The sequence below is a fragment of the Danio rerio genome, chromosome 23, assembly GCF_049306965.1.
Source record: "Danio rerio strain Tuebingen ecotype United States chromosome 23, GRCz12tu, whole genome shotgun sequence".
In the NCBI taxonomy this organism is placed as follows: domain Eukaryota; kingdom Metazoa; phylum Chordata; class Actinopteri; order Cypriniformes; family Danionidae; genus Danio; species Danio rerio.
In genome coordinates this window covers 10730579-10757520 of record NC_133198.1, presented here as the reverse complement: position 1 = coordinate 10757520, position 26942 = coordinate 10730579, and the positions used below count along the sequence as shown (strand labels likewise).

The 26942-nt window shown below is 35.4% G+C and overlaps 2 long non-coding RNA genes across 2 annotated transcripts in view; both read left to right on the top strand.

Moving 5' to 3' along the window:
* The first annotated feature begins 4157 nt into the window (after nucleotides 1-4157).
* LOC101882326 (uncharacterized) lies at nucleotides 4158-5928 on the top strand. Its single transcript, XR_012399031.1, has 4 exons — nucleotides 4158-4201; nucleotides 5297-5385; nucleotides 5478-5543; nucleotides 5875-5928. It is a non-coding gene; the product is annotated as an uncharacterized lncRNA (long non-coding RNA).
* Nucleotides 5929-6457: 529 nt separating this feature from the next.
* The window catches only part of LOC137490614 (uncharacterized), a 159280-nt gene continuing 138795 nt past the window's right edge, over nucleotides 6458-26942 (top strand). Inside the window, exon 1 of the long non-coding RNA XR_012399025.1 lies at nucleotides 6458-6790. This is a non-coding gene — a long non-coding RNA (uncharacterized lncRNA). The remainder of the gene's footprint in view (nucleotides 6791-26942) is intronic.

The window sequence follows — 26942 nt, the reverse complement described above, 5'->3', positions numbered from 1 at the left end:
ATTAGAAAAGAGCGCTATGAACTGAATTTAGTTAGAATAAAGGAGACAGAATGAACACAGCTGTGCATCTCAAGACCAGAACTGAAAACCCACTGTTCTAAAACGCTGTTCGCTCGGCTATCAGTAATCCACTTCAACTCGCTAGATTACCTGTCTCTTCTCCACTCTGCTCCACTTTTGTTGTGTTGGTCAAAAGGAGGCCTGCTTGTATGACTGGATACTGCTCCGTAAATCTTTCGACAATAGCTATGTTTCCATCCAAAGATGCAAATTAGAGAACAGAATCATTACTTCTTCTTGAACTGGCGGCAAGAATCAAAAGAGTAAAATGTAGTTTTGTGCACAGTGGGCCTTTTTTTCTTATATAATAAATTACCTGCACCTCAGAAGACCAAACGCAATGAACATGCCGTATCTTTTAGAGGTGAAAGATGCTCTTTGGGTGCGCAGATGCTCAAGACAGTTCTGGAGGTAATAACAGAATAATATAATAATAATGGACCACTGTGATGACACTTTTGCTGAGGAATGTTTGAATGAGCAAACCAACATTTCAGATGTTTTACAATGTGCTCAAAATGCTGGTTTGTCCATTATTGTTGTCCATCACACCCCTTTTTATCATCACATGATCTGTTGAAACTAAATCAAATGGCTTTTTTAATGTGTATGCTGGAATTCATTTGATAAATGTGTTTCAATCATAGTTTATTAGTATTGGATAAAAGTTTATCCTACCAGGTATGTGACTACATTTTGAAAATGCGCATGCTCATCTTAGTGTTCCCATCAATTATTTTGTATGCGATTAATCCAAAGGAAAAAAAGATATTAGGTGGATGGAAACATAGCTGATGAAGAAGGGATTTCCAACATTCCTTCACATCCAAGACAACCGGGAGGCCTGAAACATATAATTCTGATTTAAATCAGTTTAAATCAAGTTTAATAACACTGAAATACTGGGACTTGGTTCATAATGCTTGCCATGAAACAGGCTCTTCATGATGGATGATCTCTCGATCCTCAATCCTTGGAGAAGGTTTGAATGATATGTTACGGTTGTATCTAAAGGTTATTGAAATAATGTTTCATGAACAGACAGCAGCACCACTGTTTATACCAATATTTCAGTACTAAACAAAAGTACTAGGGGTCCCTTTCAATGATGATCAACCAGATTTGAGTTTAAACTTGAACTCTGAGTTGAGTTTCTGAACAGAGGTAATTCAGTCATCACTGATTAGGCTAACTTTCAGTTAACTTGCCACAACTAATGCCATAATGAGTATTACGTTTAATTAAACTCATTTTAATAGTATTACATGGGCAAAAAAACTATATAAATTAATCATTTAAGTGATTTTATTTCTTATTTTGCTAATTTTCCGCTGACAGGGTAAGAAAAAAATGGCATCAGATCTTTACAATAGTGCAAATAGCATACTTAGCGATCAATTAAAATAAGTGCAAGCTCTGATTACTAAAGCTCAAGATATATTCTATATGCCATGTAAAAGTAGCAGATATTTGCAATAAGTATATAATAACTAGATGCTGTGTATGTTTATACTGGTAGACACATACAGTATTTGCATCTCAGTACAGTACATTAACAGGATATAATAACAGCAGAGAGCGTAAATGACTATATTTATTACAATTATACTTTTCTCTTTATTAATCACTCATTAGGCAAATCCCCTTTTGCAACATTTACTTCATTTATATAGAAAATAAATTCTACTGGGATCTGAGACAGGAAAAGTGAGAAGAGCTAGACTCGAACACATCCAATTGTATTAAAGGTCAAGATCACCATGCTTACTTCTTAAACCACTGCAGTCTATAGTCATGTGCGATTAAACTTGACATTTGAGGGCAGGCATTACAAACATTCTCGTTTTTGAATGCATTAAAAATATTTTTATTGTCATGCCCCAATCACAATAAGACAATCTAATATCATTTTCTGATCAGGAAATTCCACCTTCATTTAAGGATTTATAAATGTTTGGACTTGAAATACTATAAAGTATTTAGTATTTTAATTTATCATTTAATTATATTTCGCTTTAAAAAGTAGGAGGGCGAAACAACTTTGGGTTTACTAAAGAAAACGCCCTGGATCATGTTAGCTTCATAGAGTAAGTTACCATGGTAAAATCTTAACCTCCTCTCTGACTGTACTGCAGTATTAAATCATTATAAAGTGGTTATTATGGTGCTGTTTGTCGAGTTTGACGGTTAAATGTAAAATAAGTAAAAGTTAAACTGAAAATACAGAAACATCTCAGGATTTTACCTCAGACCGCTTCAAGGAGTTCTGGCGTTTCACCAGAGCTTTTATTTATTTATTTGTTCAATGTAATCATGTTAAGTGCCACTTAATGTCACACAGCTGTAATTGATAAGTAAATGTGTATTTATAGAGCCTACCTGTTGCTGTTCACTTCACTTTAAATAAACTTGAACTGTCATGCCATCATGCTCGCTGCGTTTGAGCAATTGAATGAATGCTACGTTTACCTGAAGTAATATATCCTAAAAAAAGTAAATCATCAATGCTGTAAAATTTAATTGAAAACAGTCACTTTTACATTTTACGAAGCATATTAGTGGCTCGGCTTTGCAGAAATCCACTCGAGCAGTCCTCGGGGGTGGGCAAAAGCATATGTCCGTTGTGATTGGCTGGACCGCCTGTCAATCAAACGGCCAACGAAGGGTCAAACGCTGGTTTAACGTTCCCAGAGTCGCACCTCCGATCTTGATGCGTTGTTTAGTATCCTACACACCTTTTCCATGAAAAAAGTAGAGAAAATCTTGATTTGGATTTGTCTGAAAAGCAAGATTGACACATCGTGTTTTAATTGCCGCAATGCATTGTGGGAAATGCATTCAATTAGCTTTTTGAAGAATTTAAAATGCTAATAACAAATATTTCAACCATAAAAACAACCCCATGTTGTAGTTAAACATCTGGTTCTTCTGTGTAGGCAGTAATTAGCGAAAGTTTAAAACATGTCACCGTCCACAAGAAGTAAGCCTCATATGCGTACTATAAAAGATGGCTGATAATCTGGCGGTTATTGGATGTGTGGGAGGAGCTTGGTGTGGCTCGGGCGGGGCTACCTCTCAAGTGAGATCCCAGATCATCCGTGTGCGCACACGGATGATCTGGCAGGCTCACAGCCCCGCGCTCCCATACGATCCCCCGAAGCTCGTACGCCGCCATGGGAGATGGACGTGTTTCCCTGGCGTACGGGTGGAGGCTTTTACTCAATCTTTGCCCAAAACCTCACTAATTATTAATAACTTGCACTGTTCACTTATTCTGATCCGCGAATCACCTCATCAATTTCACATCTGACACCAAATCACACCTTGGACCCATCACTTTATTCAGCTAAACAGTAAAATCACACTCATCACTTTCAGCAGCCTAACATGTCGTCCTGCAATGATGGCTGCTTATTAGCAATTATAAACTTGGAATTACAAACATACATTGTGTATAATAAAAGCAAACAGATCAACAAAAATTGCATTTCACAGGACCATTCACTCACCACGACCACTCTCTTGGCCGGCCGGCGGGCGCGAATAGTAATGACCTGTCCGGAACTACTTTATAACATGCCACCAGCCAATGAACAGAGAGGGGGGTCATTCAGAATAAAAGGGCCATATAAGAAAAGAAAGTGGAAACATTTTTAAACCTGTTACCCCTAGCTGAGGCTGCTGGACTCACTCATTTTAGAGCTTTTATTACAACAAATCAAACTACTAACACACATTTATACCGAAACAAAACCCGTGGCTCTGTGAACCCGCATGTAGTATGGTTTTTCATGTAGTCATCCTGACGGCTCAGTGGCTCAGTAAAAGGAGCGCACTCGCGCCGTCGCTTTGCAGTCACGAGGCACAGGGTTCGAGTCCCGCTCAAAGCAGTTTCTTTCCGGCTTGAATTTGCACATTCACCTCTTCCTCACCTTCCTTCAGCCACACTCTAAACACACGCTGTAAAGCTTTCTTTGTGTGTAAATGAGAAGTATGCATGGTTTGAGAAGGGTATTCCTGCACAACTGGAGTGGCTGCACTCTCAGGACCGCATCTTTAGGACCCTAGTTTTTTGTGACAGCGTCACCTGTCGGATTGGATCATGGATGCGCTAATGGACGACACGGATGACAAGGAAAGTGTAAGTACCGATTTTTCTATTAAGTTTTATTTTAAACTGTTAAAGTATGTTTATTTTGTAATGCTGTTGTTTTATACTGTGAGTTTATGCAGAAATGCCAGATTAGCCTGCATGACTTACCCCACTTTTAAGGGTCTGGAACAAAAATGTTACGTGACGATTTTTTTTCCAGAAGAAAAATAAAATATTATAATAATAAATATGGATAATTTTACAAAGCCAGAGTGAGAGCTGCTATAACTGTTAATAATTATCTAGAGTTCGTTTTCTAGTTTGATTAAATGCTACGACGTTCGTAGCTCGTGACCATGGTTTAATGAAACATTGTTGATTTAATGGCTTGTTGACTTAACGGCTAATGTGCTTAGTGACATGCATTAAACTAAGATGGTAAAAGCACGTTTGATGTGAGAGTTTCAGATTTATCTATATTTTACTGAATTTGTGTTATTCGTTGTATTACAGTAGCACACTAAAAATTGTGCTGACTGCCTGTTTGCCCCACAATACTGTATGTGTTATTAGCCTGATGTTTTGTCATCGTTTTACAGTGATGAATGAGATTCTGAAAGTTAGGCTTATTCTGCAGGTCTTAACCATATAGAGTCTCATATCTTTAATTTATATCAGGTATGTTTTACCTGGCGAATAAGCAGTGATGGCCAATATGATTGGATTGCTTAGGCTCATTGTAGGAAGAAAAGAAAACAAACTACAGGAATATTTTCCTTGAGGTTATCTCAAACTGTTGAGTAACACTTTACAACATCTGCATACTATAAATAAATAAATATTAAGCATTTAATAACTAGTTAATTTATGAATATTTTATTTGTTTAGCATTAACTCTACATTTAATAGACATTGATAAGCAGTTTATAAATACAGTTACAAATGCTAGCTGTGTTCTTGAGTTTATAGCATATCTATGATGAAGTGCAGCTTATCTGTGGTGTTCATTTTCCAGAGGAATGTCTGGCCAAGTAAGTATATAAACTGCATGCTGGATGCTACTCATTTATGAATCCATGTAAAATGATTTGCTGTTCTGTGGTGGTATTTTAGTTCATATTTGAATGATTTTTTTTTTCTTAGGCCATCGTACATGCTCTGGGTGTCTTGAGGAGCTGGTCTTTGAATTATGTTGAGCAGGTTTTTCTTTCTGGTAAAGATTATCATTACAGGTCAGAATATGGTTAATTTTCGCACAATGCTCAAAGAGCCTTTTTGTTACTGGTATATATGTTAACTCAACAGTGATTGTTCTCTGTTTCAGTGAAGTAAAAGAATTTAACAGACAGATTTACAAACAACTGACGAAAGAAAGGAGACCATTCAATAGGTGGGTATTGCTCTTATATACTTAAAAATATGGAGTTGGGAGTAAAGTTTCCTGTTTGGTTCTCCCAACAGTGCATATGCTTAAGCCAAAAAAAAAAAAAAAAAAAAAAAAAAAAAATATATATATATATATATATATATATATATATATATATATATATATATATATATATTATAGCTAACACTGTAAAGCAAATGTTTGTTATTATACCTCTTATATTAAATATTAATTTACATTTAATTTCATAACAATTGGTTAACCTTTTAAGTTCATATACATTATTTTACGTATTCAAGAATATATATATTCATTCATTTTCTTTTCGGCTTAGTCCCTTTATTTATCAGGGGTTGCCACAGCAGAATGAAGCGCCAACTTATGCAGCATATGTTTTACACAGCGGATGCCCTTCCAGCTGCAACCCAGTACTGGGAAACACCCATTTACACTCATAAACTTGAACATGGGGAGAACATGCAAACTCCACACAGAAATGACCACTGGCCCAGCCGGGGCTTGAACCAGCAACCTTCTTGCTGTGAGGCGACGGTGCTAACCACTGTGCTGCCCTATGTGCTCTATGTGGGTGAGTGGGATTGACAAACCACTTGGAGGGAACACTCTTGCTGTCTTAATGCACCAGATATTTTGTTATAAATAATCATGTGCGTTTCATGTTTATTCATATAACTGCTATTTTATCTCTTAGCACTACATTTTTGTCTTTATATGTAATATCTCTTGTTTAAATACACTATGAACAGCAGATGCGCTAATTATTTTCCTTGTTCCCTATTTCCACCTGGGGATATTCATCCAGAGGCCTCTAGAGATCGTGACCTGTGAAGAGATGATGCCACCATAGAGGACTTCTAAATGTATCCATAATCCTGAAACAGACCGTATCATGAGCAGATGCTGTGGTGGTCATGGAGAAGTGGAGAGGATGAGACTGATTAATGAAAGTCCCCCAGTGACAGATGAGTGCCCACATTGACCCTGTGGTCTAGCCTGAAAACCAGCTGGTGACCTACTCACGCCTGCAGCTTCTCCAGGATGGAAACGCCCAGTGTTAGCCTCCAGCGCCTAGACTGCAGCTCTGCACGTGAAGTGTGGCCAGAAGAGAAATGGTTGTGCCCAACTGAGCCTAGTTTCTCTCAAGGTTTATTCTTTCACTTTCATCAATTGGTAAAGTTTTGTTCCTCCACTGTCGCCATTGGCTTGCTTGGTTTAGGACTTGTGGAACTGTGCATCGATGGATTTGCTTTTTTTTTAAGTGTTTGGACTTTCAGCAGTGAATACTAAACCACACTGAACTGAATTTAATAAATATTAAGCTGCTTTGACACAATCTACATTGTAAAAGTGCTTTAGAAATAAAGCTAAAATTAATTAATATTGAATTGAATATTTAACACGTTTCCATTTTTCTCAGAAAACATATTTATAAAGGTGCTGTTGACTTGAAATTTTCACCAGATGTTGATAACAATTTGTAAAGTAATTAGATTTGTTTTCTATTCATATATTTTTTTTCTTTGGTTTTCAGGTCAATAGCACCTTTAGAAATATGTTTTCTGAGAAAAATGGGATTTTATTGAATACTTATTTACCCCAGTGTGTATATGTATATATATATATATATATATATATATATATATATATATATATATATATATATATATATATATATGTGTGTGTGTGTGTGTGTGCGTGTATGTATGTGTGTATATGTGTGTGTAATTATATGTATGTGTGTGTGTGTGTGTGTATATATATATATATATATATATATATATATATATATATATATATATTAGGGATGTAACGGTATTGTAAATACCGTCATACCGCAATATTAATTTTTTTCGATATTACCGTAGTCGCATGACTCGGTAAAACTATAGGTCTTCTGAGAAAATTTGCTCAGGCGAATGAAGCGAACGGGAGGTACCGGAAACTACAATTCCCATCAGCCCAGGCTTGGCCATAATCCCTTGCGGTCTGTTGTCGCTACAGATCCAGTAATGCGGAAATGGAGTGTGTTGCTAGAAGCAGGGATGAAAAAGAGCTGGGTGTTGTCAGCTGTGTTTTCGCGCCCGTACTGAATAGCGGTGTTGTCGCGCGAGTTCTTATCAGCTGTGTTGATGCGCGCGTACTGTAAAGCGGGGACGGAGGGTATGTCGCGTCGCGGGGGCACTTTTGATCATTTTGGAAGGGAACTTTCTATCCAAGACTAAAAAGGGCATGTGCACTGCACAGGTTGAGCCCTGTGTGTGCACGTGCCTGCAAGTTGGTGAATAGGACTAATAATCAGTCATGGGGACTGCAGAAACACAGCACACTGTTCAGATTGATGCAGACATGAGATCTCTATCTCACTCATGGTTTGTCCTCTCAAGTGGGGGAAAGACAATGCACAACGTTCCCCACTGCTAACAACCTGGGCCAAGTCATATCTCTCTTGTCCCAGAAACCTCAGTCCCAAATAAGAGAGTTTTTTTCTGTTGCAGGGGACATTGTAAATGCCCAGAGATACCAGCTTTTACCAGATTATATTTATATGATAATTCTCCTTTAAACCCATCTCTATCTAAGTGAGTGAGTGATTAAATGTTGAATGTGATGAGTTTTCAACAATACTAAATTGAAACTTAATTTTTTACATGGTTTAATATTTTTTTGTTATTAAAATTGAAGTTCCTGTTTCAAAGCTTACAGATAGATGGCTAATTTGTATGTCATTGACACTTTTGGCACTTTTTTGGAGTATTTTCATAAGTTTTGTTTTTTCCTGTAAATGATTCAATAAATACCGTACCGTCACATTCATACCGAGGTATTACCGTACCGTGAAATTCTGATACCGTTACATCCCTAATATATATATATAAGTATATATATATATATATATATATATATATATATATATATATACTTGAACTTTTATATAAATGTACATTCTTGAATCATTCTTGCGTCTTGTCTCTCTAAAACCTTTACAACCTGGTTTTAAATTAGTAACTGCAAATGCTGATCCCATTTGATTTCAATTTATTTTCCCTAATACTGAGCTAATTAGTTCAATGTAATGGGGTTCATCAATATACAGTATTTTTCAAGGAATTTAAGACTTTTAAGGCACTCAACTCTATTTATTCATTTATATTTAGGTGTAAATTCATTTGTTTCATTTTAAAATTGTTACTTAAAGCAGGCGTTTAACACTTTAACCTCTGGAATAAAAGTGCCTAAAAGTTTCCGCTATATAATCCAATTCGGTAGGTGGCGCAGTTGCAAAACGGGTCCTAGATGTGCACTACAACACCGTAGAGCAAACTTGAAAGGTTTCAAGTTTTATGCATCTTCCTACCTGTGCAATTATGAAGGTAAGTTCAGCTAGCCTGTAGGCTAACGTGAATACTATTCTAACGATCTGTCCATCTGCAGCTTTATCACGTTAGTAAAAATAATCATATGTGTACGTAATTCTGTCTCAAAGTGTCAGAGTGAGAGCTCATTACTACCGATAGATCTATAAAGAAATCAGAGTCTCCTCACCAGCTGAGAGTAGGACAGCATACATGTGAAGTTCTGTCCCGTTCATATTTTTACTGTTCTAAAGTGACCACCACTGTTCAGTTCGGATAATTACAGAAACACAGATGCTGTCTTAGCTTGTAAGCATGATTATTGAGCAAGATATATTAGGAATAAAATAATTCAATGCCGTTCCATCCACAACAGACAAATAGCACTGTGTCAATGCTGAGATTTATTGCTGAAACTGTGGAGATGACAGATGCAGTGTAACAGTGTAGATAGCATGCTTTCTATTTAGTCTATAACATTGTAATTAAATGGGAGGGTGACCCAAAACAATAAGGTGTCATTAGTTAATTTCACATCAACAATTTGTGTATTGCAATATTTATTAGTTTTTTACGTTAATGAACAAATGCTTATTCATTGTGCTTGTTAACTCACAATTTAATAGCTAATGTTAACAAGCATGACTTTGGATTTTTATTCATTAGTAAATTAGTTTAACAATGCTAACTATTAAATATTAATTAGTTCTTTTAATAGTGAGCAAATACATTAACTAATGAAACCTTATTTTAAAGTGTGACTAAAGGGAGATACTTTTAAATTATTTAAAATAATGATTAACGGTGTAGTTTAATCTGATGATATTGCTGCAGATGTCTTTCAAAAGAAGATATTTTGAAGAAAGCTGAAAACCTGTAACCATCGACTTCCATAGTAGGAAAAAGAACTACTATGAATATCAGTGGTTGCAAGTTTCCAGCTTTCTTCAAAGTATTTTTGTTTGTGTTAAACATCAGAAACAAACTCAAACAGGTTTGGAACCAGTGAAGGATGAGGAAATAGAATTTTCAGTTTTGAGTGAACTGCCTTTAATGACTCTCTTTAGAAACCTATTAATATTCTTGTTTCTGTTTTCTAGGTAACATTATGAGATTCAGAGCTAGAAAATTTTGTGTTACTCCATCCTGGAGCGGACATCCGTCAGAAAATCCATGCCATCGTCTGCTAGTTAATAGCTCCTGCTCTTGTGTGGCTGAGAGTGGGATATGCAAACATTTGGTTGCTTTGCTTTTCCAGACAGCCCATTACTCTGAAATGTGTAATGTGTGTTGTCACATGAACAATTGTTTGGAATGGATCAATTATGTGTTAAGTTCCATGAAACAGATGGGTGATTTATTTATTTATTTAATACGTATCAGCCCAAATACCTCTCTATGCACAAGTTACAGAAGAAGCACCTGATTCAAGAAAACAACTGATTCAATGTCATTGTTTTTGTTCATCTGAATAAAATATTTTTTTCAAAATGTTACTTTTTTTGACAATTTTTATTTCAAATTATATACAGTCAATTATATTTTATATGTACAGTGAATAAAATGAAGGTCTTTATTCTGAATTAAAAAATTGCACTTAGAAAGGAGCTTAAGAAATGTTTATGTATATTAATGTTCAGTTTTTTTTTTACTTTAAAGGCAATGAAAACAAACTATTATTTGCCATAAAAGCTCCTTTCTTTAAATGTCTGCATCCAGTTGGCACTCGAGCCTGGATCAGTTTGCTAGACTAAAATTGTCAACTACACGCTTGTCTTTTTCTGTTTCTGTAAAATTTTCACGTTTAATATCAACAACCCTCCTCTTCTGCACGACTTTGTCTTTTGGAAACGTGTGGAAACTAAGGTAAGAGTTCAATTTCTGACGCTGTGCGTTGCTGAACACAGCAGTGGTAGCTATAAGTACTGTTCTAACGTCTTTGAAATTACACTTTTAAATGTTTAGATGTCATATTTATGTAGCTGACATAAACATATATAAGTGGGCTCTAATGCCATAAAACATTAAGACAACTGTCCAAAACATTACTTGTTTTTATCAGTAGCGCTCCTGTTGTAGCACTGTACTGTACGATCGGCGGAAGTTGGCTCAGGGTCTTAAATTTTACCGGAAATGCGTCATGCGCCGCCGTGCATAGAGCTCATCCGGTAGGTGGCGCTTCCGCAAAAAACTAGGGTCCTAAAAATGCGGTTCAAAACATGCGGTCCTGAGAGTGCAGCTACTCCAGTTGTGCAGGATCATACTATTGGTTATCGCGCGCGTACTGATGAGCTGTTGTCGCGCGCGTACTCAAGAGCGGTGTTGTCGCGCGCCTACTGAAGGGCGGGACCGAAGGTGTGCCGCGTCGCGCGGGGACTTTTGATCATTTTTGAAGGGCACTTTCTATCCATGACTAAAAAGGGCATGTGCAATGCACAGGTTGAGCCCTATGTGTGCACGTGCCTGGCTGTGTTAGCTAAATGTATATGCACACAGACTTAATTTTCAGCCAAGCAGTCCAAGGGCTTCCGGTGAACTGTCTTTCCATTTCAAAATTGTCACCTTTAAGATCTTATTTTTTTAAAAATCAGTGATCTTCACTGCCTGTTAGATTTTTGATATGACGTGGGTCTCAGATCGGACAAGAATGCCTTTAAAATATGACAGTTTGTTTTACCGCATAATTTGGTTGTTGCTAGATCGGATACAGTTGTGGCCGGAAGTTAACAAGAATTATTTATATTATTTATTAAATTTCACATTTCTGTATTTTAACGTCTACCCCTACTCCAACCTTAAACCCAACCATCACAGTAACGTAAAAACAGTAGTTGTACTGAGTATTATTTATGCTATCTATTAAATTACCCATTAACTTGTATTTTTTTAGCACCAATCCCCAACCCCAAACCCAACCGTCACAGTACTGTAAAAATATTCATTATTGTTATACAGTGTCATAAAAAATGTTCCTATATTGATGTGTATATAGCAAATCCAGTCGGCCACGTATCTAATCTACAGTAGACTTTACCCAGTATTTTCAATGGAATTTCTGCGCTAGCCTGTTGCTACTGATGACACTAGTGATTACACCATCTTTCATCTCATTTTCATCTCGCTTGAACAACTAAATGAATGCTTAAGTCTATTTAAACGAGTGTATTGTATTTACATTACAACATTGATGCTGTAAAAACAACCATGTGAAATTGAAAATAGTCACATTAAGCTTTCACCGGAAGTTTATCGTTGGCTTTAAAACTCTAGCTGTGCATAAAGCCCATTGTGCATAAACAATTTTGCTCCAAGTCCCCATTAATATCTAATCTTTGTACTAACAAACATTAGCAATGTTACAAACAAAGCTGGGCAAGTTACTTCCAAAATGTAACAATTTATATATTAAAAGTTGAAAATTTATTTTTTTGTAATTATTTACATTACAATATTAATATCTCAGAAATGCGTAACACTACTTTTGTATTACTTTTAGATTACTTTAACCAAAAAGTGGTTTCACTTTTTCCACATTTTTATGTTTCAGCCTTATTCCATAATGGATTAAATTAATTTAATTATTCATTCATTCATTCATTCATTCATTTTCTTTTCAGCTTAGTCCCTTTATTATTACGGGGTCGCCACAGCGGAATGAACCGCTAACTTATCCAGCTTGTTTTTAGGCAGCGGATGCCCATCCAGCCGCAACCTATCTCTGGGAAACATCCACACACACTCATTTACACACACACACACACACTCATACAATACGAACAATTCAGCCCACCCAATTCACCTGTACTGCATGTCTTTGGACTGTGGGGGAAACCGGAGCACCCGGAGAAAACCCACGCTAACGCAGGGTGAACATGCAAACTCCACACAGCGACCTTGCTGTGAGGCGTCAGCACTACTTACTGTGCCACTGCGTCACCTAAATACATTTATTTCCTCAAAATTTTACACACAATACCCCATAATGACAATGTAAAAAAAGATTTTTTGAAATTGTAGCAAGTTTATTAAAACCTGAAAAATCACAAGTACATCAATATTCACAGCCTTTGCTCAATACTTACACCTTTGGCAGCTTTAACAGCCTCAAGTCTTTTTACAAACCATGCCACAGGCCTGGCACACCCGTCTTTTCTTAATTTTTGCCCATTCCTCTTTGCAGTGCCTCTCAAGCGCTTATTAGGTTAAATAAGAATTGACGGTGTACAGCCTTTTTCAGATCTCACCAGAGATGTTCAATGGGATTTAGTTCTGGGCTCTGGCTGGGTCACTCAGGGAGTTGCTGGGAAGCCACTTCATTGATATTTTGGCGGTGTGCTTTGGGTCATTGTCCTGCTGGAAGATGAACCGTCGTCCCAGTCTGAGGTCAAGAGCACTGTGAAGCAGGTTTTCATTCAGGATGTTTCTGTAAATTGCTGCATTCATCTTTCCCTCTCTCCTGACAAGTCCTTCAGTTCCTGCTGCTGAAAAACATCCGTACAGCACAAAGCTGCTACCACCATGCTTCACTGTAGGGATGTTATTAACCTGGTGATGAGCGGCACCTGGAATTCACTCCTATGTGTTCAATTTTAGTCTCATCAGACCAGAGAATTTTGTTTCTTATGGTCTGAAAATCCTTCAGATGCCTTTTGGCAAATTCCAGGTGGGGAGTAGCTTCCGTCAGGCCCCTCTCTAATATACAGGCCTGATTAGTGGACTGCTGCACAGATGGTTGTCCTTCTGTGAGGTTCTCCTCTCTCGGTGAAGAACACTGGAGCTCAGACAGAGTGACCATCGGGTTATTGATCACCTCCCTGACTAAGGCCCTTCTCCCCTGATCACTCAGCTTAAATCGCCAGCCCCCTTTAGGAAGAGTCCTGGTGGTTTTAAACATCTCCCAATTACGGATGACGCAGGCCACTGTGCCCATTGGAACTTTTAGAGCAGCAGAAATGTTTCTGTAACCTTCCCCAGTCTTTTGCCTCGAGATCCTGTCTTGGAGGTCTACAGATGATTCCTTTGTCTTCATGCTAGGTTTGTGCTTTGACATTTACTGTCAACTCTGGGACTTTATATAGGCAAGTGTATACCTTTTCAAATCCTGTCCAATCAACTGAATTTACCACACGTTAACTCCAATTTAACTTCTGAAACATCTCAAGAATGATCAGTTAAAACAGAATGTACCTGAGCTCAATTTAGAGGCAAAGGCTGTGAATACTGATGTACATGTGATTTTTCAGGTTTTTTATTTATAATTAATTTGCAACAATTAAAAAAAAATTCACATTGTCATTATGGAGTATTGTGTGTAGAATTTTGAGGAAATTTGGAATAAGGCTGTAACATAAAAAAAGTGAAAAAGGTAAAGCACTACGAATACTTTCCGGACGCACTGTATATGTGAGCAATTCCAGCATTATGGATGTGACATTTGCAGTAAACTCACAAAAAAAATTGACAACAGAAGTATATGTTAACATGTAATTGAAACATCTCTAAAAAAAAGTCTGACAGTTTACAGTATACAACATACTTTGTAGAAATTCTGGGAATTAAACCGCACAACCCAAAAGAAACAATGCTAATAAAAAGGTTAAGAGCTGGCTCACTATAGAACAAACATGATTGCTTTTATTTGATTTAACATTTTTGCATTTATAAGGAAAAAGCTTTGTTATGGATGTGACATCTCTCTATGTGACAGATGTGAAATTGCCACTTGTGTGATGGATAGTTGGATAGTCTACAGAACAAACCATCGTTTTACAATAACTTGCCTAATTACTCTAACCTGCGTAGTTCACCTAATTAACCTAGTTAAGCCTTTAAATGTCACTTTAAGCTGCATAGAAGTGTCTTAATAAAATATCAAGTAAAATATTTACTTTATTTACTTACTGTCATCATGGCAAAGATAAAATAGATCAGTTATTAGAAATAAGTTTTTAAAACTATTATGCTTAGAAATGTGCTGAAACAATCTTCCCTCCATTAAACAGAAATTGGGGGAAAAAAATTAACAGAGGCGCAAATAATTCAGGGGTGCTAATAATTCTGACTTCAACTGTATATATATATATATATATATATATATATATATATATATATATATATATATATATACATACAGTTGAAGTCAGAATTATATATATATATATATATATATATATATATATATATATATATATATATATATATATATATATATATATATTAGGGATGTGCGGAGCAGCCGGTATTTGTATTTGTATTTGTTGAGGGGGGAAAAGTATTTGTATTTGTATTTGTATTTGTATTAGAGTAAAATTCAAAATGGCGCAAAAATATATATTTTTTCTATTACACTTCTAATTTACATTATAGTGAAAGTATTGTTTAATTATACTCATTATATAAATTATAGATATGCAATATTGGCTGTTGTTTTTGAACATGTGACAAGAAATGTCATTGAAAAGAAAATAACATAGAAGCCATTATCTCATCCATGTTTAAACCAACAACTAATAAAATACCATTGTGAATATTATGAACCCCACCACCACCGTTCTTGTTGAAGGACACTGAATAGACAGAATAAAAACAAATAATACTTCAAAAAACTGTTCTTCTTCTGAAAGAACTTCTTTCCAATGCACAGAATTCCAAAAACTAAAATTAACTAAATAAATCTAAATAAAACCCTGCCTGGGAGATCTGGCAGAACAAAAGTATTCTATATAATACTAAAAGATACAGACCTGCTATTATCATCTGCCAGCCACAAAAAAGACACAAAGTTTTTTTTTTTTTTTAATGTTTGAAACTGACTTGCTGGGGCAGAATGTGGCTGTGTTGATAGTTTGGTGCTTGTGGAGGATTTAGCAGAACATAGCTGTGCTGATTGAGGGGATTGATGCTTGTGGGGGGTTCACAGACGGTATCAGGAGAGGATGCTTTAAGTGCATGTGATAATACATTACATAGAAGGTTGCGCGGTGGCACAGTGAGTAGCACTGTTGCCTGACAGCAAGAAGGTTGCTGGTTCGAGCCCCGACTGGGTTCTCCCTTCTGTTGGCGTGGGTTTCCTCCGGGTGCTCCGGTTTCCCCCACAGTCCAAACACATGCAATACAGGTGAATTGGGTAAGCTAAATTGTCCCTATTGTATGTGTGTGAAAGAGAGTGTATGGATGTTTCCCAGTGCTGGGTAGCAGCTGGAAGGGCAGCCACTGCATAAAACATATGATGGATAAATGGGTGATTCATTCCACTGTGGCAACCCCAGATTGATAAAGGGACTAAGCCGAAAAGAAATGAATGAATGATTATGGATAGAAGATGTTGACAGATGTTTAATATCTCTGCCTCTGCTGATTTCACTTTTGCACACATTATACAGTATCACTTTGTTTTATCTGCAGCAGCACTGACTGTAAAATGCTTCCACACAGAACATGAAGGTTTTTTTTTTCTTTTGACTGGTGGAGGACCAAGAAATGGCTCAACAGCAGTCTCATTTTTTCATAGTGCCCAAATGTATTTGAGGAGTTTCAAGTTAATAAAAAGTGACGGGAAGCTATGCTAAGGTTAACTAGCCTATAGCATATATCTTGCTGTCTGCAAAAGACAGTTAACGTTACTCTGTCAACAGTCTATTATCTAAATTACCGCGCTAACAGAGCTAACGTTGCGTAAACAGAGCACCCGGTTGCAGACGTCAGACGTCCGATCAAACTCCGCTTTAACTCCACTACAAGTTTATAAACTGCCTTTGGAACCCACTTAAGGTACAAAAATCTATTTAACAAAAATAATGATGCAGTGAAGTATTTTTTTCGCTCAGCTGAGCCTTCTGTCTGTTGCTGTGGAGAAGCGCCCTCCGACTTCTAACTGAGCGTCTCTCTCTCTCTCACTCACTCACTCACTCACGCGGGCGTGCACTGTGGTCTCAGGAGGAAACGCTGCTTTTTGATATAGTGTTTTTCTTGCTCCCGAATACAAATAATTTTTCAAGTATTTGTTCGAATTAAGTATTCGTAAAAACACGCTATTCGTGTCTTTCCGAATACCGTATTCGGGTTCGGCTCCACCCTTAATATATATATATATATATATATATATATATATATATATATATATATATATATATATATATATATATATATATTTTTTTTTTTTTTTTTTTTTTCATGGCAGGGTTGACAATTGCAAGGAATTACTCATATATATATATATATATATATATATATATATATATATATATATAAATATATATATATATATATATATATATAACATCTATTTTCTGTCTAAAGCCTTCTATTTTATAAGCGAAAACATTTATGAAGTTATCACTACTAATTCGGGGCGGGACATTGTGTTCTAAAGATGACCAATTTTTTGTTAATTTAACAATTGTGTAAAATAAAAATCTAGGACTGTTATGAATATTTTCTATTAGTTTGTGGAGGTGCTCAGCCCTGGCGGATTTTAGAGCCCTCCAATAGACCTTTTTCATGGCTACTGCATGGAGGGCGCCATAGCGACCAGCGTCTTCCGGTAGAATGCTAAAAACTTCCGTTTACAGCGTTTACAACTGGTAATTTGTGCTCCGAAAATGGGTTTCAATAACGTTTTTAATGGATAACAGAGTGTTTTTGTGACACACAACTTAGAAATGTGTCTGTTAAAGCCGTTATAATCTGTCGATATGGTTCAAGCGCGTCAGAAATACGAGAAAAACGCTCTCCTAGTTCACGTGTCTGCCGTCAGAAATACAGTGTGTTTGTGCTGACAGCCTGTCAGCTGTTAGCTCAGCGGCTCTTTAACACACACACAGAGAGAGAGAGAGAGAGAGAGAGAGAGAGAGAGAGAGAGAGAGAGAGAGCAAACCAGAGTAATGGCATGAAACTTAACAGGTATGAAAGTCGTCAATTTACAAAAATGACCAATAAAAGTCTGTTATTGATCCTCTGCTGGCTGATTTGCTGTTCATTCTAATCGCGAGCCGTTTGTGTTTTATTTCGTGTGTTGTTTTTACCACGGTTTGTGTTTTTCTGTCATTTCGAAATGACACTAGTCTATATTTTCACTTTGTCACAGTTATTAAATCAGTGTGTCAGTGGCACAGTACAGGCTACGTATGTGTGTTAAACATTTTGGTGAATTACATTTGTTTGGGCTGGTTACATATTTGAAATAAAGAGAAAATGTTGACTTTAGCGATGACGAGGCTTCATTTAAACTGCAGAAGATGCCATCTGACAACGAGGGGAAAATGCCTCACAGCAGCTGTTTTCCATCCTATTAGATCACATTTTTTAAATGATAAGTCCAGGAGATGGTGCTGATGGACAATAGTATTAGTACAAAGAGGATAAAAGCAGGTAAAATAGATTAAAACTATCGTTTCAAAGCTGTCCAAATGTGACTGTTTACACGCATCAGCTGCCAACCGGAAGTTCTTTGTATTCTCCTTGCGCATACACGCAAAGCATAATGGGTAATTTTGCATTCCAAGAAAAAGGTCTATAGCTAGACATTATGTCTGTGTAAGCAATTGTAAACACCTCTAATTTTGTTTTTCTCCACTTATGTTGTAGGGAACAGGTTGCTGTTTTGAGAGCGCAAGTATGACTGTTATACCATGGTGTAGTTTTATCTCTCTAGCCTTTTTTTAATTTGATGGGTGCCACAGAATTTAGCGTGTTAGTAAAGATAGCATCCATACTGCTGATTACTAAATCAAGGTCATTTGCCTTTGAGGGTGCATATTGAAATAGAGAAAGATCAGGTAAGTTATTTGTCAACTTATCTTTAGTGGATGGGATGATTGCCACATTGCGACCCGTCATCGGAGGGGGCGAACTGGTTCTTTGTGGGGATTTTGAACACACGAGGAGAAGACGTTCTGACCTAAGACCTGGTATGCAACCTTACGCGGCTGCACCCAGGGGCCACAGTAGCCGGGTGCTGGAGTGAATGAACCCTGGACGAACCACATCCTCAGTACACTGGGCCTGGCCAGAGAAACACACGGGGTTGAGGTAGATGTAGTGTTGAGATTGTATCGCACACTTACCTCAGATGAGCAAGCCGCAGCCCTGGGTACATCGAGCAAGGCCCATTGTTCCCGGAGCTGTGCTCGCTTTATCTCGAGATCGCAAATCTGGATTTTCACTGCTTCCAGCTTCAGCATCAACGCCTTCACCGATGCTTCTCCTGCACTCAGGGATAGACACACAAGCGTTATTGTACAGGGTGAAGAGCAAAGAAAGTGAAACAGTAAGTGAAAGCGGTGCTAGCAGGCTAAAGCTGCAAGCTACAAGTGGATGCTTGAGAAACGTTTTAAAGTAGATTGGTTTGTATAAATGTATTAAGTTTTTGTTCACCCTAAGTAGGAGAGACAAATACTAGCGAATGAGGATGTATTTTATGATAAAAAAAATTTAATTGCAAAAAATTGCAATCTACGCAATAAAGCTCCAAACACACACAGCGAGGCAACTGTAACAGCAACCTGAGTAATAAACCTTTATCTACGGCATCACAAGCTCAATACACATGCTGATTTCAATCAGTGGGTAGTTTAGTATCTCTACATTCACAACACGCTACTTACATCACAAAGCACCCCCTGCTGAAAAAAACAGCTTATACCAGCTTAACCTGGTTGGCTGGTTGACCAGCCCGGCTTTAGAGGGGTTTTGGCCACTTCCAGGCTGGAAAATGACCAGCTAAAACCAGCTTAACCAGCCTGGTTTAAGCTGGACATCGCTGGTTTTGGCTGGTCATCTCCATGCTTGACCAGCTAAAAAGTGGTCAAAATCTTTCTAAATCCAGCCTGGTTGACCAGCTAAAACCAGCAAATCAGCCAACGCTGGTTTAAGCAGTTTTTTCAGAATGGCCTGCGAACTGAAGGGATCCATTATGGTCAATAGATTTTTAGTCTCCAACACATGCAGAGGAATACAGGCCTTATTTAAGAGTGGAATGAATTTACCAGACAATTAAGCACATTCCTGAAACGCATTTGCTATGCCAGCTGTGCTGTGTACATAATATTTCTACACAAAATAATACCCATATTTCCTACTTTAAATGGGATCTATTATGAACCTTTAAATAAGATGTAAAATAAGTGTCTGATGTGTCTAGAATGTGTATGTGAAGTTTCAGCTAAAAAAAAACACAAATAATTATTTGATAACTCTTTGAAACTGCACCTTTTATGCTTTGATACAAATTGTGCCGTTTTTAGTGACTGTTGCTTTAAATTTAAATGAGATTGTGCTCCACCCTCTTTTCAAAAGGAGGTGGAGCTATAAACACCTAAGTGTCAGTATAGTGGCAGATTCAAAATTCTAATGGCGGACGGCTGCTTCTCACTCAGGGCTGTTTATGCTAATGAGGGAGAAATTGTCACCAGCGGCGGGGCTTTCCCCTCTAATGACATCTACAAAGGGAGAATGTCAATCAAAGTGTTTCTGCAGACTGTTTTTATCCGTCTAAGAGTGATTATCAATAATGGTATTCATTTATTTTTTCCATTAGATGCTGGCTATATTTAGTGTTGCCACACAACCATCCTAAAACCTCTATTTAGTAAGAAAAGCATTTCTGCAGCGTGCATGATTGATTTTATGATTTTCATTCATTTTCATTCATTTTAATTTATTTTATATATTAATTTTTTCTTTAAAATGTAGGCGGAGGGTGAAAGAACTCTGGGTTTACTAAAGAAAACGCTCCGGATCAGGTTAGGTCCATAGAGTATGTTACCATGGTAAAATCTCATGGTAAACCTACTCAGTTTGTTTTCACTTAACTTCCTTTCTAAAATGGGGCACCAGTTCTCCACACCATCCCAACTCATAACCATCATTGTATTTTTGCTCAACAGGATTCCTTCTCCTAAAACTTTTCTCCTAAAAAAATTGTGATTTGCTGAATCAATGACGGGTGGCACAAAGCCGCAGTAGGTAGCGCTGTCGCCTCACAGCAAGAAGGTCCCTGGTTCAAGCCTCGGCCGGGTCAGTTGGCATTTCTGTGTGGAGTTTGCATGTTCTCTTTCTGTTGGTGTGGGTTTCCAAAGGCCAAGTCCAAAGACATGCACTATAGGGGAATTGAATGAGCAAAATTGTTCGTAGTGAATGAGAGTTTATGGGTGTTTTCCAGTGATGAGTTGCAGCTGGAAGGGCATCCGCTGTGTTAAAACATATGCTGGATAAATTGGCAGTTCATTCTGCTGTGGCGAGCCCAGATTAATGAAGGGACTAAGCCGAAATTAAAATGAATGAATGAATTAATGACTCATTTGTCTGATTGGCAGTCAAGACCACAAAAGAGAAAGTGATTTAAAACAATTTGTTCATTTACCATGTTTTAAAACTAAAGATTGTGATTTGTTTGTGATTAAAGCCAGATCTGAAGACGAAAACAATAACGAGCTAATAACAACATTTAGCATACTAATAACAACATTTAGCATGCTAATAACAACATTTAGCATGCTAATAACAACATTGAGCACGTCCAAACAGACCCTATAGCTCGGAGTTAATGTTACCTCTACACACAGTGGACGTAATTTTGTCAAAGCCTGTCGAATTAAAAGCTTTAAATATCTTTAATATAATTATGATCATAATCCGGCTCGCAGAAATCACAGATATAGCGAAAAGCACGAGTTAAGAAACTGTAACGTTAACGTTAACTCAGACCGATCTAAGACTGTACTGCGATAGTAAATCTAAATCATTATAAAGTGGTTATTATGGTGCTGTTTGTCCAGTTAGACGGTTAAATGTGAAATAAGTAAAGTTAAGCTGAAAATACAGAAACATCTCCGGTTTTTAACCGCGGTAAAGTTAGTTTTACGTTCGACATTCATTTGACATTCGATTTTCAAATCAATTAAACTCTTTGTTCCTGTTATACTTTGGGCCAAAAATAGGTCAGATAGGCATAAATATGTGCCCTTTATGTTGCACAAGGCTTAATTTCTCGATTAAAAAAAAAATAAAAAATTACCATAAAAATGAATTAAACAATTCAACCATATGGAATTATACAATAAAACTAGCACCAGAATAATCAGAAAAACATCCTGCATATTGCACAAGACTCTGTTTTTTGAATTAGCACTCTATTTATTTTATAATATTTTTTAAATATCTTTTAATGTAAAAATTGCAAAATTCAATTAAACTCTGACACCATTTGAAATAAAATATTCAAATCAACTGTAAAATTGTCTAAATATTATTCTCTATGATGCACAAGCTTTGTTTTTTACAGTTATGCCTTTGTTGATTTTATAGACAGTATTGAATCCATATTTTCAGTATATCGAATATACTGTAAATCTCTTAATGAATTAAACTCTGACACCTCTTGAAATTAAATATTCAAATCAACTGTACAATTGTCTAAATATTATTCTGAATGATGCAAAAGCTTTGCTTTTTTACAGTTATGCCTTTATTGATTTTATATGCAGTAATAAATCCATATTTTATGTATATCGAATATACAGTAAATCTCTTAATGAATTAAACTCTCACACCATTTGAAATAAAATATTCAAATCAACTGTACAATTGTCTAAATATTATTCTCTATGATGCACAAGCTTTGTTTTTTACAGTTATGCCTTTGTTAATTTTATATACAGTATTGAATCCATATTTTCAGTATATTGAATACACTGTAAACCCCTTAATGAATTAAACTCTGACACCATTTGAGATAAAATATTCAAATCAACTGTGCAATTGTCTAAATATTATTGTCTTTCATGCACAAGCTTTGTTTTTTACAGTTATGCCTTTATTGATTTTATATACAGTAATAAATCCATATTTTTAGTATATCGAATATACAGCAAATCTCTTAATGAATTAAACTCTGACACCATTTGAGATAAAATATTCAAATCAACTGTTCAAGTGTCTAAATATTATTCTGAATGATGCACAAGCTTTGTTTTTTACAATTATACCTTTATTGATTTTATATACAATAATAAATCCATATTTTTAGTATATCGAATATACTATAATTCTCTTAATGAATTAAACTTTGACACCATTTGACATATAATATTCAAATCAACTGTACAATTGTCTAAATATTATTGTGAATGATGCACAAGCTTTGTTTTATACAGTTATACCTTTATTGATTTTATATACAGTAATAAATCCATATTTTATGTATATCGAATATACAGTAAATCTCTTAATGAATTAAACTCTCACACTATTTGAGATAAAATATTCAAATTAACTGTAAAATTGTCTAAATATTATTCTGAATGATGCACAAGCTTTGTTTTTTACAGTTATACCTTTATTGATTTTATATACAGTAATAAATCCATATTTTTAGTATATCGAATATACTGTAATTCTCTTAATGAATTAAACTCTGACACCATTTGAGATAAAATTTTCAAATCAACTGTAAATTGTCTAAATATTATTGTCTTTCATGCACAAGCTTTGTTTTTTACAGTTATGCCTTTGTTGATTTTATATAGAGTATTGAATCCATATTTTTCAGTATATCGAATATACAGTAAATCTCTTAATGAATTAGACTCTGACACCATTTGACATATAATATTCAAATCAACTGTACAATTGTCTAAATATTATTGTGAATGATGCACAAGCTTTGTTTTTTACAGTTATGCCTTTGTTGATTTTATATACAGTAATAAATCCATATTTTCAGTATATTGAATACACTGTAAACGCCTAAATGAATTAAACTCTGACACTAATTTAAATATAATATTTAGATCAACTGTACAATTGTCTAAATATTATTCTCTATGATGCACAAGCTTTGTTTTTTACAGTTATACCTTTATTGATTTTATATACAGTAATAAATCCATATTTTTAGTATATCGAATATACAGTAAATCTCTTAATGAATTAGACTCTGACACCATTTGACATATAATATTCAAATCAACTGTAAAATTGTCTAAATATTATTGTGAATGATGCACAAGCTTTGTTTTTTACAGTTATGCCTTTGTTGATTTTATATACAGTATTGAATCCATATTTTCAGTACATTGAATACACTGTAAACCCCTAAATGAAATAAACTCTGACACCATTTGAGATAAAATATTCAAATCAACTGTACAATTGACTAAATATTATTGTCTTTCATGCACAAGCTTTGTTTTTTACAGTTATACCTTTGTTGATTTTATATACAGTAATGAATCCATATTTTTAGTATATCGAATTTACAGTAAATCTCTTAATGAATTAAACTCTGACAACATTTGAAATACAATATTCAAATCAACTGCACAATTGTCTAAATATTATTCTCTATGATGCACAAGCTTTGTTTTTTACAGTTATGCCTTTGTTGATTTTATATAGAGTATTGAATCCATATTTTTCAGTATATCGAATATACTGTAAATCTCTTAATGAATAAGACTCTGACACCATTTGACATATAATATTCAAATCAACTGTACAATTGTCAAAATATTATTGTGAATGATGCACAAGCTTTGTTTTTACAGTTATGCCTTTGTTGATTTTATATACAGTAATAAATCCATATTTTCAGTATATTGAATACACTGTAAACGCCTAAATGAATTAAACTCTGACACTATTTTAAATATAATATTTAAATCAACTGTACAATTGTCTAAATATTATTCTCTATGATGCACAAGCTTTGTTTTTTACAGTTATACCTTTATTGATTTTATATACAGTAATAAAACCATATTTTTAGTATATCGAATATACAGTAAATCTCTTAATGAATTAAACTCTGACAACATTTGAAATACAATATTCAAATCAATTGCACAATTATCTAAATATTATTCTCTATGATGCACAAGCTTTGTTTTTTACAGTTATGCCTTTGTTGATTTTATATACAGTAATAAATCCATATTTTTAGTATATCGAATATACAGCAAATCTCTTAATGAATTAGACTCTGACACCATTTGACATATAATATTCAAATCAACTGTAAAATTGTCTAAATATTATTGTGAATGATGCACAAGCTTTGTTTTTTACAGTTATGCTTTTGTTGATTTTATATACAGTATTGAATCCATATTTTCAGTATATTGAATACACTGTAAACCCCTAAATGAATTAAACTCTGACACCATTTGAGATAAAATATTCAAATCAACTGTACAATTGACTAAATATTATTTTCTTTCATGCACAAGCTTTGTTTTTTACAGTTATACCTTTGTTGATTTTATATAAAGTAATGAATCCATATTTTTAGTATATCGAATTTACAGTAAATCTCTTAATGAATTAAACTTTGACAACATTTGAAATACAATATTCATATCAACTGCACAATTATCTAAATATTATTCTCTATGATGCACAAGCTTTGTTTTTTACAGTTATGCCTTTATTTATTTTATATACAGTAATAAATTCATATTTTCAGTATATCGAATATACAGCAAATCTCTTAATGAATTAAACTCTGACACCATTTGAGATAAAATATTTAAATCAACTGTTCAAGTGTCTAAATATTATTCTGAATGATGCACAAGCTTTGTTTTTTACAATTATACCTTTATTGATTTTATATACAGTAATAAATCCATATTTTATGTATATCGAATATACAGTAAATCTCTTAATGAATTAAACTCTCACACTATTTGAGATAAAATATTCAAATTAACTGAACAATTGTCTAAATATTATTCTGAATGATGCACAAGCTTTGTTTTTTACAGTTATACCTTTATTGATTTTATATACAGTAATAAATCCATATTTTTAGTATATCGAATATACTGTAATTCTCTTAATGAATTAAACTCTGACACCATTTGAGATAAAATTTTCAAATCAACTGTAAAATTGTCTAAATATTATTGTCTTTCATGCACAAGCTTTGTTTTTTACAGTTATGTCTTTGTTGATTTTATTTACAGTAATGAATACATATTTTCAGTATTTCAAATATACTGTAAACTCTTGATGATTTAAACTCTCACACCATTTGAAATAAAAATTCAAATTGCCTGTAAAATTGTCTAAATATTATTGTCTATGATGCACAAGTTTTGTTTTTTACAGTTACGCCTTTGTTGATTTTATTTACAGTACTGAATCCATATTTTTAGAATATCGGATACACTGTGAACACTTAAATGAATTAAACTCTTACACCATTTAGATAAAGTATACAAATTAACTCTAAAATTGTCCTAATATTATTATTAAGAGAGGAAATTCAGTGCTATGTGGAAACTTTGACTATGGGAAAATCTATGGAAGACGCCATAACGAAAGAACCTTACCATGTGTCTGGTGAGGGGCATGCCAAGCTGCAGCGTGAGCGCACCTGCAAGACCAGAGGTGCAGCCTTCCAGCATGTCTCCTTGCCCTTACTTACCTGTTCCTGGTTTAGATATATATTTCAGGGAGTCGTAAAAATACACCTAGTTAATTCTAGAAATTTTTAATATAACAGTAAGTTGGGAAAGCATGCAGTCCCGATAGAAAGAACGCTGTGGAAGCCACCTGCTGCCCGAATGGGGAGACCTGGTGGCAAAAAAGCATATAGACTAGCCGTAAAAAGGGGGAGTACGCATACGAAAAGATGGTTAGCAGGGTGGGAAGACATAAGCTTGCCTAGAGGGGGGGACTACATTGTGGCTGAGTGAGCATATGGGGTAGGCACATAGCAGGCATCTATACCCAGATAGCGGGATGACCAAGGGGCATACAAACAATGTAACGGGCCAACACATGACTCCTCCACTGAGTCAGGTGCTGGAAGCCTCGTAGGAACTCTGTAGGGTTCGCCAAGTGGGGAACTCAACTGACGAAGCGAGAAAGCTCACGTATCTCTGTGTTAGAGAGAAAGGCGCAGCAAGCATGTTACAACACCTAACTTCATTCATTAGGGTTTCCCAACACCCTTGAGGAAAATCGGCTACACTCTAAGATTATAAAACTTGCAAATGTATGTGGTGTCGCCCAGCCCACAGCT